The 14,902-nt window shown below is 48.0% G+C and overlaps 1 long non-coding RNA gene across 1 annotated transcript; it reads right to left on the bottom strand.

The window, feature by feature from the left end:
- Nucleotides 1-2,776: 2,776 nt before the first annotated feature.
- Nucleotides 2,777-12,148, bottom strand: LOC311603584. Its single transcript, XR_014781139.1, has 3 exons — nucleotides 11,577-12,148; nucleotides 6,881-6,959; nucleotides 2,777-4,281 (listed from the first exon to the last, which is right to left on the bottom strand). It is a non-coding gene; the product is annotated as an uncharacterized lncRNA (long non-coding RNA).
- Between the last annotated feature and the right edge of the window lie 2,754 nt (nucleotides 12,149-14,902).

The following is a 14,902-nucleotide window of genomic DNA, read 5'->3' as shown; positions in this document are numbered from 1 at the left end:
CGTCAGATCTCCATTTGAGGTCTTCCTGTCCCAGCCTCTGGAGCGCTGAGGTAAGAGGCATGCCCCGTCACTGAAAGCTATACCTAACTGAGTAAATAGCACGACAGGTAGGGACACGGACCTTACCATGCCAGCCAGTGTTCTGTATGTTTTGTGTGACTTTGGTTTGGCGAGCAGGACGATCAGACCATCCCAACTCTAAACATGTAGGACTGTCTCCCCTCTCCTCACTGACCTCAGTGGAGGCCGGGGGAGGTTGCTAGGGCTAAGACCCAGCCCCCTCCCTCAAGACTCATTGCTTTCCCATATTCAGAGGACCCCACATTTGTGGTCCCACTCATGGTAACACCCAGTCCCACTCACCATGATCTAGTAGAAAAGCTGGGCAATATAAAAAAGAAAAATAACTCATGCAGTCTGGAGAGATGGCTCAGAGGTTAAGTGCACCAACTGCTCTTCCAGAGGTCCTGAGTTCAATTTCCAGCAACCACATGGTGGCTCACAACCATCTCTAATGTGATCTGGTACAGGCTGAACACTGTATACGTATTAATAGATAAATAAATCTTTAAAAAAAAATAGCTCCTGCACAGTGGGATTGCTGGTCACTTCCCGGTGGCTGTGGCAGTGGACTCTGAGACCTGTCAATCTCTACTCTTTTCTCCCAGTCAGAAATGCCCATTGCAGAGCGAGCAAGTCACGGTGACATTTTTCTTGTTTGTCTATTTATTTATAGTTTTAAAGATTCTTTGACAATTCCAGATATGCACTCTAAGAATGTATGACCCCCATTATTCTCTCTTGCCCCCCTCTTACTCCTGCTGCACCCCTTCTTCCCAAGCTCTCTCCCAATCTGTGGGGGGTGTTTGTTTGTTTGTTTGTTTGTTTTTTAAGACAAAGTCTTGCTATATAGTAGCTTGGGCTGATTTTGCAATCCCCAGTCCCCTGTTTCTACCTCTCCAGTGTTAGGGTCACAGAGGTGTACCTCCATGCCTGGCCAGAGTGATGTTGAGGATTTGTCCTGGCATGGTCTTTAGTGTGTGGGCTTTAACCTTTCAGCATTGTCAGTAACAAGCTGCCACGCTGGGGGTCAGCTTCGTGGTTGCCAAGCCCCTAGCCTGGCGGTTTTCCCCACCTGTGCTCTGCAGCAGCACAGAGTAAGGATAAGTGAGTGTCATTCCTCATTATGAACAGGGACACGTACAGCAGGGGCACCAGAGCAGGCGTTCACTGAGCTTGTCTCTCCATGCACTTGCTCCTGCTAGCGGTACCTTGCGTTACTTCCGGGGAAACGCTGCCTTTTCCAAGGGTCCAACGTCCATACTCTCTGATGATTAGATATGTGACCCAGAATGGCTCTTCAGGGAATCCAGTATGGTGGCCCAGCTAGGAAAACTTGACAGCGGTTAGGATTTAGTCTTGTTCTTCTGTGTGAGCTCTTATTTTTAGCCCCCAGCCACTGCACCTGATTCTGTCAGAGGGCCAAGGAATGCCACAAAGATGTCACCATGTAACAGAGGGGAGAGGGGGCGCAGGGGTGGAGGCAAAAGCCGCCTCTGAGTGAGGATGGAAAAGAAGGGAACAGACTGCGAAGGTGCGGGCTTTATAAAGGGTGCAGGACGGTGGAAGTGTGTTGCATTTGGCAGCTGGTGGTGGCGGGGCTGAGTCATGTGGCTGAGTCACGTGGCTAAGTTGGAGCTGAGTTGCTGAAGGCGGACTGGGGAGCACCTGGTTCTGGAATGTGGGTGTTTTTTGGTTTACCAACACTTACTCTTCTGAATTCCGCGAGCAGGGCTAATTCCAAGCAGGGTTTCTATAATGTATAAGTTAGGGAAGGTTGAAGGTTATTCCTCAGGTAACGGCACTCACTCTCGAGAAGCAGAGAGAAGCATCCGGGTGGTAAGTAACAGGCAGGAACCCTGATGTCACCTGCATGAAGGTTGTGATCTGGGATCCTTCCCAGGCATGGGTGCCCAGACATCTTTCCATTCTGGGAACATCCCCAGGTACCAGAGCAGCCTCACGGGACATCACCGTGATAGGGTTCGGCACTATTTGTATGCCGCCCCTGCAGCTGTGTGAAATGGTGGCTTTCCAGTAAAGAAAGCCCCATTGTTGCTTAAGTCAGCCCTAGGGGTTACAGTGCAGTAAGCCAGGCAGAGATTTTAGCCACCCTCCTACCCACTGAACAGTGTTGCTGTCAAGCAATCCAGAAGCTGGACCTGTCTCCCTTGTGAGAGTCCCTGCCAAATTGAGTAAATAAAAATGCAGGTCACCCAGGCACATTTGAATACCAGATGGCTGTGAGTGACAGCTCTGAGCACAGTGCAATGACCACACATCAGGCATCTGGCGACCTTACCCCAGACAGAAGGTGCTCCTCCCATCTCTTTGGCGGACCTTGAAGGCATCTGCCTGCCTTTGTTTTGTTGCTCCTCTATTCTCCCATTGAGTAAATGGTTTCTTTAGAAAGCAGATCACTACTACAACATTGGCCCAAAAAAGGCACCCACAGAAAGCCCACCGACCAAGGGAGCTCCACACGGCTTTCTCAAGCAGGAAGAAAGAAATGAGTGTTCTTAGGCCTGGGAGTTGCTCCCTGGGTTTTCTGCATATGAATAGAATTAGTCTTTTTCAATTTTCTTTTTCTTTTTAAATAGTGTAGCTCAGGCTAGCCCAGAAGTCATGATCATCCTGTCTCAGCCTCCCAGGGATGGGGCGGGGCGGGGCGGGGCGGGGCTGGGCTGGGGTCCTAGGAGTGTACCATCAAACCAGACAGAGCTACTAGTCTTTATGGAAAGAATAGCATGTAGGCAGAAGCAGACAACAGAGAGGAAGCCGGTTCTGACTGGCACTCAGATCCCACATTCCAGTTATTTTTGAGTCCTGCCTGTGTTTGTTGTGCATTGATTAAATTTTTTTTTTCTCAGATTCCACAAACTTGAGTCCTTTTCTGCTGCCCAAGGGCTGAGATCAAAGCAATGCAGGTTACAACTCTTACTTCCCTGCGCTGGCGAACGATGTCCTGGTTTTCTAGGGTTTGAGCAGGACCTTGCCTTGCATCAGCCTCCCTGCAAGGTCCGTTCCTCCCCCTGCCCCCCCCCCCCACTCAGCAAAAAGCCCAGTGAGTCTGAGGTAAATTAATGAATTAATGAATGACTTGGCCGACTTGGGGGTCAGCCGCCTGCACTCAGCTGATTTCCTTTTTTCACAGGACCCATTTTAAGCAGCTCACCGGAAAGGAACTCCCAACACACACACACACACACACACACACACACACACACACACACACGCACACACACCTCCAAATCACACACTTACCCACCCTCAACTGGCCTGAAAGGGGGAAAGGCTGTGTGTGCCTGGGAATGCACATTTGCCAGGAGAAATATAGGACAGCTTCAAATGGCTGCCTCTGTGCATTCTGTGTTGCTTTCCTCCCTTGATAGACAGAGGGCTCTCCAGGAGGACCTCCACTTGGGGCCTTCTAACGAGGCCCAGGTCCTTAATGTCCATGCCCAGGAAAGTCCACGGATGGAGCAGGGAAGAACGGGAAAGGGACCCAGATGCCGCCCGAGCCGTGGAAGTCATCGCATGGGCACAGCATAATGGCCCTCAAACCCCCAAAATACTTTGTGAAGTCAGAGGATCCAGGCTCAAGTTGCACCAAATTCGTGGCACCTGGAAGCAGGGCACACAAATCCTCAGTCTCCAGACTCTCAGGAAGATTAGTGCCAGCCAGCCTGAAAGGAAGGGGCCAACAAAGGGACTCAGTGTCCCTGGAGAGCCTTGGCCTTGTGCCCCAAAAGGCAGGGAGCCCAGTGAACTCTCCCAACCCCCAGCCCTGTTTTTGAGGAACTGCAGCATTTGAGGAGGAGAATTTCAGAGCCGGGAGATTTTGTTTGCCTTTTCACAAGTTATAATGTTCCTTTTTGTCAGGCCAATTTGCAATACAAAAGGATGGCCTACCATTCAATTATGGAGCGTGGAAACACAAAACAAACCGAGGCTTCCCAACATCAAAGTGAACATTATCTTTGGGGAAAATGTAAAGAGATGTAGGGAGTTGTGGAGGGGGGGTGTGTTGCGCGAGGCTTCCAGAAGTTTCTGTTAATAAAGGCTTGTCAGGCCATCCTGAGGCCCCTTTCCCATACTGCTCTTCCGCAGGCTTTTTGGGTTCTTTCCTGGTTTTGCTGCGTTTCCCTTGTCTTCTTTCCTCATTTCTTTATCCGCTGGCTTGTTTGTGCGGTGCTTGTCAAGTTTGCACGTGGAGTTGTGCTGCAGGGTGAAGATAAACTCTTTCAGAGCAGGAGGTTTGATACAGAGCAAGGGCTCAGTGTCCTGCGATGACTTGTACCCCTCCTCCTCCTCCTAGCTGCCTCGCGTCTAGGAGATTACCCCTACCCAGAACATACAGTGCAGTCATCTTGTGCTTGGAAAAATAATCTAACAATTTACTGACAGGCTGACTGACAAATGCAACCCATGCCACTGCCACCATCCCCCACAGTGGCAGGGAATCAAACAGGGCCTGAGCCCCGATATGCTCTCTGTCTCTGAGGTCCAGCCCTAACTGTCCAGCATCACTTCATCACGTGAACAATGTGGCGAGTGTTAGTCATGATGCTCCGGAAGTACCATCCCATTAGAAATTCTCGACAACGCCACTAGACGATATTCCCATCTGACAGACCAAACGGGGTCCTAGTGACATTTAGGTTGCTTGGTTGATGTCCCACAGCTGTCAAGTGGCTCAGGCAAGGTAGGACCCCAAAAAGCTTCCTGACTCAGGAGTCCGAATGAATTTTGTATTGCTGGTTCCTCTCTCTGCCCCACCTCCTTGGAACTCAGCAGATAGATCTGGGGTCAGCCCAGCCCCACACATGGTAATTGTGGTGTGGTTCCTCTCTATGCCAAATCCCCCCGGAGTTCCCGTGCAGTCTCCTGGAAGCAAACCCTACGAGCTGCCCTACCCTCTTGTGGAAGCATTCTCCATTCATCCCTGTCTGAACTCCAGTCCGTGCTCCTAGTGGGAGGCAGCCCAGAGGGTCAGGGCAAATCAAGGAAGTGGAAACTGTCCCCATGATGGAAATGTGCAAATAGTTGGGTGTTCTGAGGCTGGTGTCCCTGAGATACCATTTCCCCATAGCAGTCTTCGCTCTGTTCCAACAGGAGACATTGAGGTAATTGTCTCTGCCTCCTTCCCCCCCACCCCCATCCCTCCCGTCCCGCTCTTCACTAGCAACGTTAGCACGGCTGGGGATTTAAAAGCTGCACAGACACACTTGGGTAGGGCAGCAACACTCAACACAGAGGCTTCGTAGAGGGCCCTGTGCTAAGTAAGTCCACCAAAGAGCAGGGGGCTGCCTCAGGCTTGCAGGTTCCATATGTTTCAGTGGTAAATTGGGGAGTCGTTTGTTTTTTCCTGCCCTGCTCACGAAGACATAACCCCATTTTTCACCTTTTCATATTTCTTAAAGTAAGTTGGTGGGATGCAAAACCAGATGACCCCTCTTACACTTAAAACCAGGCATATCCTCCCCCCTTCCCCCTCCCCCTCCCTCCTGCTTCCTCACTCTGTGTCTGTCTGTCTGTCTGTCTGTCTGTCTCTCCATCCCTCGCCCCACACCCCCACCCCCACCCCCACCTCTGTGTGTGATTCTCCCCTTCCTTCCCTCCCTCTCAAAATTTTGGGTCCAGGACAGTCAGAGTCCCTGCCTTACCTAGAACTGGGAAGTTCAGTGACTCTGCGGCTGAGGAAGCTCTGGATTTTTTTTTGGGGGGGTGACATGTGCCATGGCATATGTGTGGAGATCAGAGGGCACCTTTGTAGAGCTGATTCTCTCCTTGCACCTTTACATGGGTCCCAGGGCTGAACCTCGGGTCATTAGCGTGGCCCAGCAAGCGCCTTTGTTTGCTAGGACGTCTCACAGATCTCTTTACATTTTAACAAATCATTTGTCATTTTCTTGTGGGTTTCCTCTGGATTAGAGCAGGTCTGTCAGGAAGCGGGGCTGGGAGGGAGAGGCTGCCACTTCACTTCCCGGCTTTGCAGAGCTCGATTGTCTCGTGTTCTTCGTTTTATGAAGCACCCTCAGAACCTGCCAGTGAAGCTCCGCCTCTGCTCTTAAAATGAGCTCAGATGAAGTTTACTCCCCGCAATCAAACTGCATTGCTTCCCATTCATCTCTCCTATATGGCACAATCTTGCCCAGGCACATGGCACGTGCACATGGGTCCCTCGCACCACCATATTTGGGGAGTTTTACTCTAAGACAATACAGCTCAAGGAAGATAATCTGGCGCCTGCAGACTGTTAGAACAGGAAGGCTTGTGAGTGCAGGTAGCGCATGAGCTCTTGCGGAAGCGGAATGCAATGCTGATGTGGAGACCCCTTCCTTCAAGGGCAGGTGACCGATGGCACAGTCTGGGTCCTCTTCCCCCTCATGGACTGCCTCACCGAGGTGAAAGCTTTGAGGATAGGGGATGCACCAGTGCAGAACGGCAGTGGGATTGGCATTGGCACTTCTTCCCTGCACCCTTGCACTGAGTGCAGCAAGGGAGTGGCAGGCTGCCGGCTGAAAACACACAGAGACACAGAGCAAGTGCCTGGCCAGACCCTTTGTAAAACACCGTCCTCTCTGCTGCTATCAGGCCTCCACATGCCATATTGAGAAATTATTTATTGCTTTCACTAAATTGAAACAGTTGAATTCTCTGCCAGGCCCTTTCTGTGGTTCAGTGTCCAGATTAGGAAAGGAAGAAATTGGTTAGCTGGGGATGTGTCTAAGTGAGAAGTGGGAAACTGGGAGTTCTCCAGAGAGCTCCCCACTGCACAGGCTCCAAACAAGTATCAGATGCGTGCCGCCATAAATACCTTCTTTGACTGGAAACAAGTGTGTGGAAAGGGCAGGGTGTTCAGTTTGAATGCAAACATGAGAAAGGAAGTCTGGCTCCTGCAGTGGAATAAGAAACAAAAGGTAAAGTTGGCACAGCCCAGTCGCTGCTAAGCAACAAAGATCTGGCTAAAGTGATTGTTCCAGATTCATCAGGTCCTATTTCTAAATAACTAGCTAGTTATTTCCTAGCAGAATTCCATGGGCGGAACTGCCAGATAGCCCACCATGTTCACATGTACGTGCTTGGGGAACGCTACCTTCCCAGTGGTTGCCAGGCATCTGCTAGAAGTGAGCGACTACACCCCGAGGCAGAGCATGAGAGCATCCATTTGCAACACAGAACACAAATCTAAAAGCTTGGAGGAGAAAGGGCTCAAGAAGAGTAGGCCAAGAGAAAAAACAATGACAGAAGACCTCAAAACCAATTCCAAAGCTCCAGAACTAAAACAGTATGGCATTGTGATCAATAGTCCCTCTACAGGTGACCGAGGATCCCTGTGTCCTCAGGTGTCTATTCATAGTAGCCAAGACATGGAGTCAACCTATAGACTCACCAAACAGGCGAATGCAGAAAGGAATCGAGGCGCACGTGACAGTTACTATTCAGCTTTGAAAAGGAACGAAAGTTTGTTACTTGTGGCAGTATCTGCAGCTCTGGAGGACATTATATGGAATGAGATGATGCACTCCACCAAAGACAAACAGCGTGTTTGATTCATAATGGTGGGATCTTATAGGTGCTTGTTTTATTGAGGAGAGTGATTAGCAGAGGCTGGGAAGGGGAGAGGGGAGAAGGGGATAGAGACAGGTTGGTTAGAGGGAGACCAGGCTGTAGCTCAGTAATGGAGTGCTGCCTTTGTGTGTTTGTGTGCCAGGGAGCCCTGTGTCCGGACCTGCAAAGCTACGTTCTAGCCCTCCACAGTACAGCAGTGTCACTGTAGTTAAACAATAATTTATTCTACATTTCAAAATAGTTCAAACAGAAGATTCTGGATGCTCCCAACGATAATCACTGCAGTCGATGGGGATGCTAATCACCCCATTTGCCAAATAAATGTTGTCTGTGCACATCAAAATATCCTGAAACTCATAAATGTATACAGCTATTGTGTCAATAAAAATGCAAAGTACGACATCACCATCAGCCAATGAAAATAATAGAGGTTCATTTAAAATGGCATATAATTTATGCCTCACACTATATCTTTTTTGTTTGTTTGTTTTTAGAGACAGGGTTTCTCTGTGTAGCCCTGGCTGTCCTGGATTTGCTTTGGGCAGACCAGGCTGGCCTGAAACTCACAGAGATCCACTTGCCTCTGCCTCCCAGGTGCTGGGATTAAAGGCGTGTGCCACCATGCCTGGCCTCATACCATATCTTAAAATAAAATTTCAAGTGAATTATAGAGCTAAATATATTTATTTATATAGAGAACTTTATATATTTATTTATATATGCTTATATAAATACATATATTTTTATGTATGTATATTATTTGCATAGACATATGTGTATAGGTGTATATATACATACATATATTTGCATTACACACACACACACACACACACACACACACACACACATACACACACACACACATACATATATGGAGGGAAAACCCAAAATATAAAGGCAATGTAAGAAAATAACATTAAAAAAGAGTTTGGTCACTAATACAAGAACTCAAAGTAGAAATTATCAAAGTTTTTGGTATAGAAGTATTAAACTCCTTTTTGAAGAAGGACATTATGAAAGAAACAAGCAAACAAAAACCCCAAGGGGCTGGGGAGATGTCTCAGTGGGTAAAGATGGCGGCTACCAAGGCTGATGAGGTGAGTTCAAACCCTGGAGACTCATAGGGTAGGAGAAGAGAACCAGCTCCTGAATGCTGTCCCCCTAGCCTCCACACACGTGCAAAGGTGTGCAACACACACACACACACACACACACACACACACACACACACGCACGCACAGTAAGCATAATAAATAAAAACTTTCATGCTTTATTTTAATCAAATGACAAGTGCTGAGACCAACACTGGCAAGGCAGGAGAATTGCTAGTTCAAGGCCAGCCTGAGCTCCAACAGTGACAGTCTGTTTCAAGACCACAAACAAAAACCAGACATATAAACAAAATAAGACAACAATAAAAAGAAATAAAAAATATAAGCAATAAGCTAAAAGAAAGTGTAACATATAAACTAGGAAATAGGTTACTATCAGTTATATATAAAAGGCTCCTTACAAATGGATAAGAATACAGTGTACTACGAAGATAACTTATAACAAAACACTGAGTTAGAAACACATCTGCCAGCCATCACACTGGTTTAAGATAAAATGTAGGATATTATATTATCAAGGCTTTGGGAAATGAACTCACACACATATCCTTTTTTAGTATTTATTTATTTATTATTTATATGAGTATTTTATTCACATGTATGACAGAAGAGGGAACCAGATCTCACTATAGATGGTTGTGAGCCACCATGTGGTTGCTGGGACTTGAACTCAGGACCTCAGGAAGAGCAGCCAGTACTCTTAACCGCTGAGCCATCTCTCCAGCCCCCTCCTTTTATTTTTTATTTATTTACTTTCTCTGTTTCTGTCTGTCTGTCTGTCTGTCTGTCTGTCTGTCTCTCTCTCTCTCTCTCTCTCTCTGTGTGTGTGTGTGTGTGTGTGTGTGTGTGTGTGTGTGTGTGTGCGCACGCATACGTGTGGTGCACATTTGGTTGGGGGCCAGAGGTTGACCTTAGACATTCCCTTCAGGAGCTCCATACCTTGTGTTTACAGACAGGTTCTCTCACTGAACCTGGAGCTCACTGAGTCACCTAGGTTGGCTGACCAGCTGGCTCCAAGGATCTGTCTCTGTTCCATGGACTGCTGGGGTTACCAACGTGTGCTGTCACTCTCAGCTTTTTACTTGGGTGCGAGCACTTAAGTGTCCGTGCCAACTCCTTGGCCCCTCTCCCCTTTTAGAAACAGGGTCTGTAGGTTGCCTGCATCCTCCTGTGTGAGGCTAAGGGAGTCAGAGATTCAGAGTTTGAGGCCAGCGTGGCCCACACAGCAAGACCTTTCTCAAATGACAGCAGCAGCAACAGAAACAAGATAGGCAGGCTTCTCAGTCCCCCTGAGTGCTGGGATTACAGGAACACACCATCGTGGCCAGTTCTCACATACTGCCTTGTAATAAGCGAAATATAAATTAGTAGCAAGGTTTTAGAAGGCGATGTACAGTGTCCATCATACATACATTTGATATCACACACACACACACACACACACACACACACACACACACACACACACACACCCATGGAGGGTTTTTATGTTTGTTTTGTTTTTGAGGCAGGGTCTTACTGTGGAATCCAGGCTGGTCTTGCTCTCCCACCTCTCCTCCCTGAGTGCCAGGATTAAATGATGTGCCACTGAGCTCAGCAGTACCTAGCAAGTCACCGTGCAGAAAAAACATACCCGTGTGCATTCATGCATAAGTGGGTGCAGCGCATACATTTTTGATACTGGCATCTGAATATTTTCCTTAGTGGGTCACAGGAACAACACCACCACAAACCAAACAAGCCTAGATTGTCCTCTATTTCTGTCCATCTTTCTTCAAAAAGAATACAATACTAAGTTTGCACTTACCAAGCTATAGACCTGGATGGGCATCCTGCTTATTCAAAGGAAAGTCCAAGGCATTTCCAAACTCTTCAGTCATGTTTTCCTGAGAGCACTCTACCTTTACTGTGCACGAGCTTACTTCTTTAACTCTCAGAGGGCAATCTTACTTTAAATCACTCACATAAGATCAATCAGAAAAAAACCAAACCAAAACAAACAAAACACCCTGGCAAAAGGCCTCATGAATCCAGGCTATTGTTAACTTCATTTGCCAATTTCATGGAAAATGGTTGAGGCCAAGGAATCCTGAGTGGAGTGTGGAGGTGGGGAGATACTGAGAAGGAAATTACGGTAACAATTACGGGTAAAGGCCTGGCATCATAGAGAGCAGGGGTCGCCAGGCTGGGGAGCTGGCTCGATGGGTCAAGTGAGCAGGCTGATGAGCAAGCCTGAAGATCTGCCCATGGACGCCCAGGACCCTGTAGAAGCCGGGACTGTAAGCCTAGCACTGGAAGGGCAGAGACAATCAGACCCCAGGGCCTCCCTGGCCAGCCAGTCTAGCCAACATGGTGAACTCCAGGTTCAGCAGGGAGGACTATCTCAAAAAGTAAGGTGGACGACAATAGAAGAAAGCACCCGCCATGGACCTCTGACCTCCACACGTGCTGGGCAATCGTACCCAAATATGTAAACAGACATCAACATACCCTGCGCACACACAGGGCAGCGGATTACAACTCTACACGGCCCCATTTGGGAACATTTCTGGCTTTTGGATATCACATATAGACACCTACAGCTGACACGGGTTAGGTAGAAGACAGAGATACTGCTGAGCATCCTACAACAAATCAGTCAGGACAGGTCTGACAGGACAAATCAGACAGGCCTGAAGCTGACTACAGGTATAGTCTGATAAAGAGAAAGGCCCTTGTGCAGATTATCTTAATAGTCCCTAAAACTCTACAAGGTAAAAACAGTAGAAAGTGCCTAGATGCCCAGTACTTATCACCCACTAACTCAGCCGACATCCTCCAATACATCACCTGGAACGATGTCCGCCCTCGGTACAGGAACCACGCAAGCCTGGCTGCTCTCCAGAGCTGTTTAACATCTTTCCCATCAGAGCTGCGCTCACCAAGCTGCTTTTGTTTCCAGACTTGGAGCTGTTCTTATTACTGCCGTTACGTAACTTGGCCGTCTATTACATAAATCAGACTTTCCCAATCTTGGTATTGACATTAATCAGTGAAACGTGAATGCAAAGATAAAGGGAGCCGACAGCCACCGCAGACTCGGCAGAGACTGGCTGTGTCCTCACCGACTCAGCTCCCATGAGTTCCTGAACCGGAGGACAGTTCTCAGAACTCTGAGCTGGAAGGAAACGCGTGCCACTCCTTGCCGTTGGAATGTGAGCAGACGTCATCCGTGCCACTTCCAGAAACAGAAGACCTTCTTTGTCCTTGTCCTCCTCCCTCGCCCCCTCTTTGTCTCAACGTGATTCATCCAAAAGCAGTACCTAGTGTTGGGCGTGGTGGCCCAGCCCTGCAACCCCAGCGCTCTCTCAGGAGGCAGCAACAAGGGACTGGTGTGAGTTTGAAGCCAGCCTGGTCGACACAGTGAGTGCCAGCATTGTGTGGGAAGACCTTATCTCAGAAAGAGCCAGGGCCTTGGATGTTGCTGGTGTGAAGCCTGCAGGACCACAGCAAAGGCCAGCCGCTTGCCAGTTAGCAGCAACTGCTTGGGCTTTTATGTGCAAAGTCCCCAAGATTCCTATTGTTCTTGAACCGTTATACATATCTGGCCTTGAGTGCTGGAGCAGATACTGTTTCCTTAAATAATGTTCCTGGCTGACAGTTTTGGATGTACTTGTAAGAGTTGCTCACTGTTTGCCACAAAACTCAGGTTTGGTGGTGGGTGCATGCCTATAAACCCAACACCTGGGAAGTAGAAGCAAGCTGGTCGGAAGGTCGAGGCCAACCTGGGATACACAAGGGTTTTTTTGGAAGTAAACAAAATCAAGGGCTGAACAGATAGCTTAGTGGAGAAGAGTGCTTATCACATTAGCAGGAAGACCTGAGTTTGAATCCCCAGCACCCATGTAAAAAGCCAGTCATGCATACCAAGTTTTATTTTTATTTATTATTTTTTAACTTTGACGTTTATTTTATGTTCATCGGTGTTTTGCCTACATGCATGTCTCTGTATGATGTCCACGCCTGGTACTTGAGAAGGTTAGAAAGAGGTCATTGGATCCCCTGGACCTGGAGTTCCAGATGGTTGTGAGCTACTAAGTGGGTGCTGAGATTTGAACCCTGGTCCTCTGAAAGAGCAGCCAGTGAGTGACTGCTCTTAGCTACTGAGCCATCCTTACAGCCCCTATTTTTAGTATTTGTAACTACGTGTAGGGGTGTGTATATGTGTGTGTGTGTGTGTGTGTGTGTGTGTGTGTGTGTGTGTGTGTGTGTGCCTGTGACTGTAGGAACCTGGGGAGGTGTCACATCCTGTGGAGCTGGGGCTGTAAGCAGGTATGAATTCTCTGGTGTGGGTGCTGGAAACAAATTTGGGGTTCTGTAAGGACAGTACATGCGTGGCTATCTTTTTACCCCTTGTCACATTTCTTCTGAAGAGTTTTTAAGCTTTTGTTTTGTTTTAAGGAAATATTGGACTTTGAACTGCCAGCATGGTTCATTTGAAAAAAAGTGTCTTGAAACCAAACCAGTTTCAAAGTGCTTCATTTGTATCAAAAGATTGATCTAGCTGGGCACAGTAGTGCAGGCCTGGACTCTCAGTACCTGAGAGGCTGAGGCAGGAGGATTATAGTGAGTCTGAGGATAGACTGGGCTATGTTCTGCCTCAAATAGGCAAAAAGCAAACGAAACAAAAACAGCTTGGCCTATATTGAGGGCATTGGGGGTGCCAAACACATACCCTAGTACTTTCTTCTATTATTAATTTCTGGTTGTTATTGTTTTGTTTTGTTTTATGACACAGGGTCTTGCTATGAGCCCAGGCTGTCTTGGATCTTATGGCCCTCTTATTTTAGCCTCCTTAGTGCTGGATTGTAGGTGTGTGCCCCCATACTCATCACATATAAACAACATTTCCTCTGTAGTCTTGATGGCCAAACCCAGGGCTTCATATGCTAGCAAAGTGCTCTACTACTGATCTGTATCTACAAACAAAACAACCCAAGCAATTTTAAGTTGAAACTAAATATGTAATGTAGGAATATATGTGTGTGTGTGTGTATTTTTAAATGTGGCTCTTACACCACTCATCCTGGTCCTACGGAATGAGGCTTCTGGTGTTCTTCCATTTTACAGACGAAGAAACAATGCTTACACAGATAAGGTGACCTCCCCAGATCACATGACTAGCAAGCGACAGAGCCAAAATTCACCTTCAGATCCTGCCCCTTTCTTCTTCCCTAGGAGCTCAGAAGTGCCCAGTACACGTCCCACTAGTTCTTTGTGCCATTTCTGTCTGCCAGAGGATCCAACCCAGACTGCAGGCAGCAAACACTCCTATGTAAGCTGCTCACTGGCACATACTTGCAGAGGAAATTTTAGCTGTATGAAGAAAGGATCCAAAGGCTGTGGGGCCCAGTGGTAGAACATTTGTCTTACATGCCTTGAGCCCTGGATTCCTTTAGCAGCACAGAGCCGGGAGGCACAGGGCCTGCTCTTGTGTCCTCCTTGCAAGGAGCCCCAGCACAGGTCTTTCTCCTCACCCTGGGTCTTGGGCTTCCTCTCACCAGCAAAGATCCCGCAGTTCATAAAGGCTTTCTCCATACCTTCTCTTGTTTGAGCTTCAAGACCATCCTGTAAAGCAGGCAGGGCACATTTAACTGTATCCTATAGAAAATTGACGCTCGTGTAAACAAGCAACATCCAGAAGTCCGATGGTTACTGTGTGACAGTGGTAGGAATGGAACACAGTTTTGGGGTGCTAGGGCTGGACCTGCAGACCTGTGCATTCCTCAGTCTGCTGGGGCAGTGTGGTTTGGTGCCACCATTGGCATTCTGATCTCCATTGCTCTGTGTCCTTCTATCAGTGTAGTCCCTCTCGGGGCTCACGTTACGGTTTTGAAGACTGCTCCTGCGCTCTGTTCCCGTGAACTGCTCCCTCTGCTGCGCGGTGAACTCATCAAAAGCACGTTCTGTGGAGTAGAAGTGGCCTGATTTTCAAAGGAGTCGCAAACCCTGCTTCCAGGGTCGGGGCTGGAGGTCAGTGAGGCAGTAGGGTGCTTGCGTAGTGTGCGTGAGGCCTTGGATTTGATCCCCCACTCACGAAAGGAAAAACAAACCAATAACAAATTTTGCCAATACAGAAAGGATGTGGATCAGAGATCTGTTTCCCTTACCGACAA

The sequence above is a fragment of the Acomys minous genome (genome assembly GCF_964271855.1).
Source record: "Acomys minous genome assembly, chromosome: 1".
NCBI lineage: Eukaryota > Metazoa > Chordata > Mammalia > Rodentia > Muridae > Acomys > Acomys minous.
The sequence above is the reverse complement of the archived record's forward strand: the minus strand, read 5'-3'. Positions and strand labels throughout refer to the sequence as shown.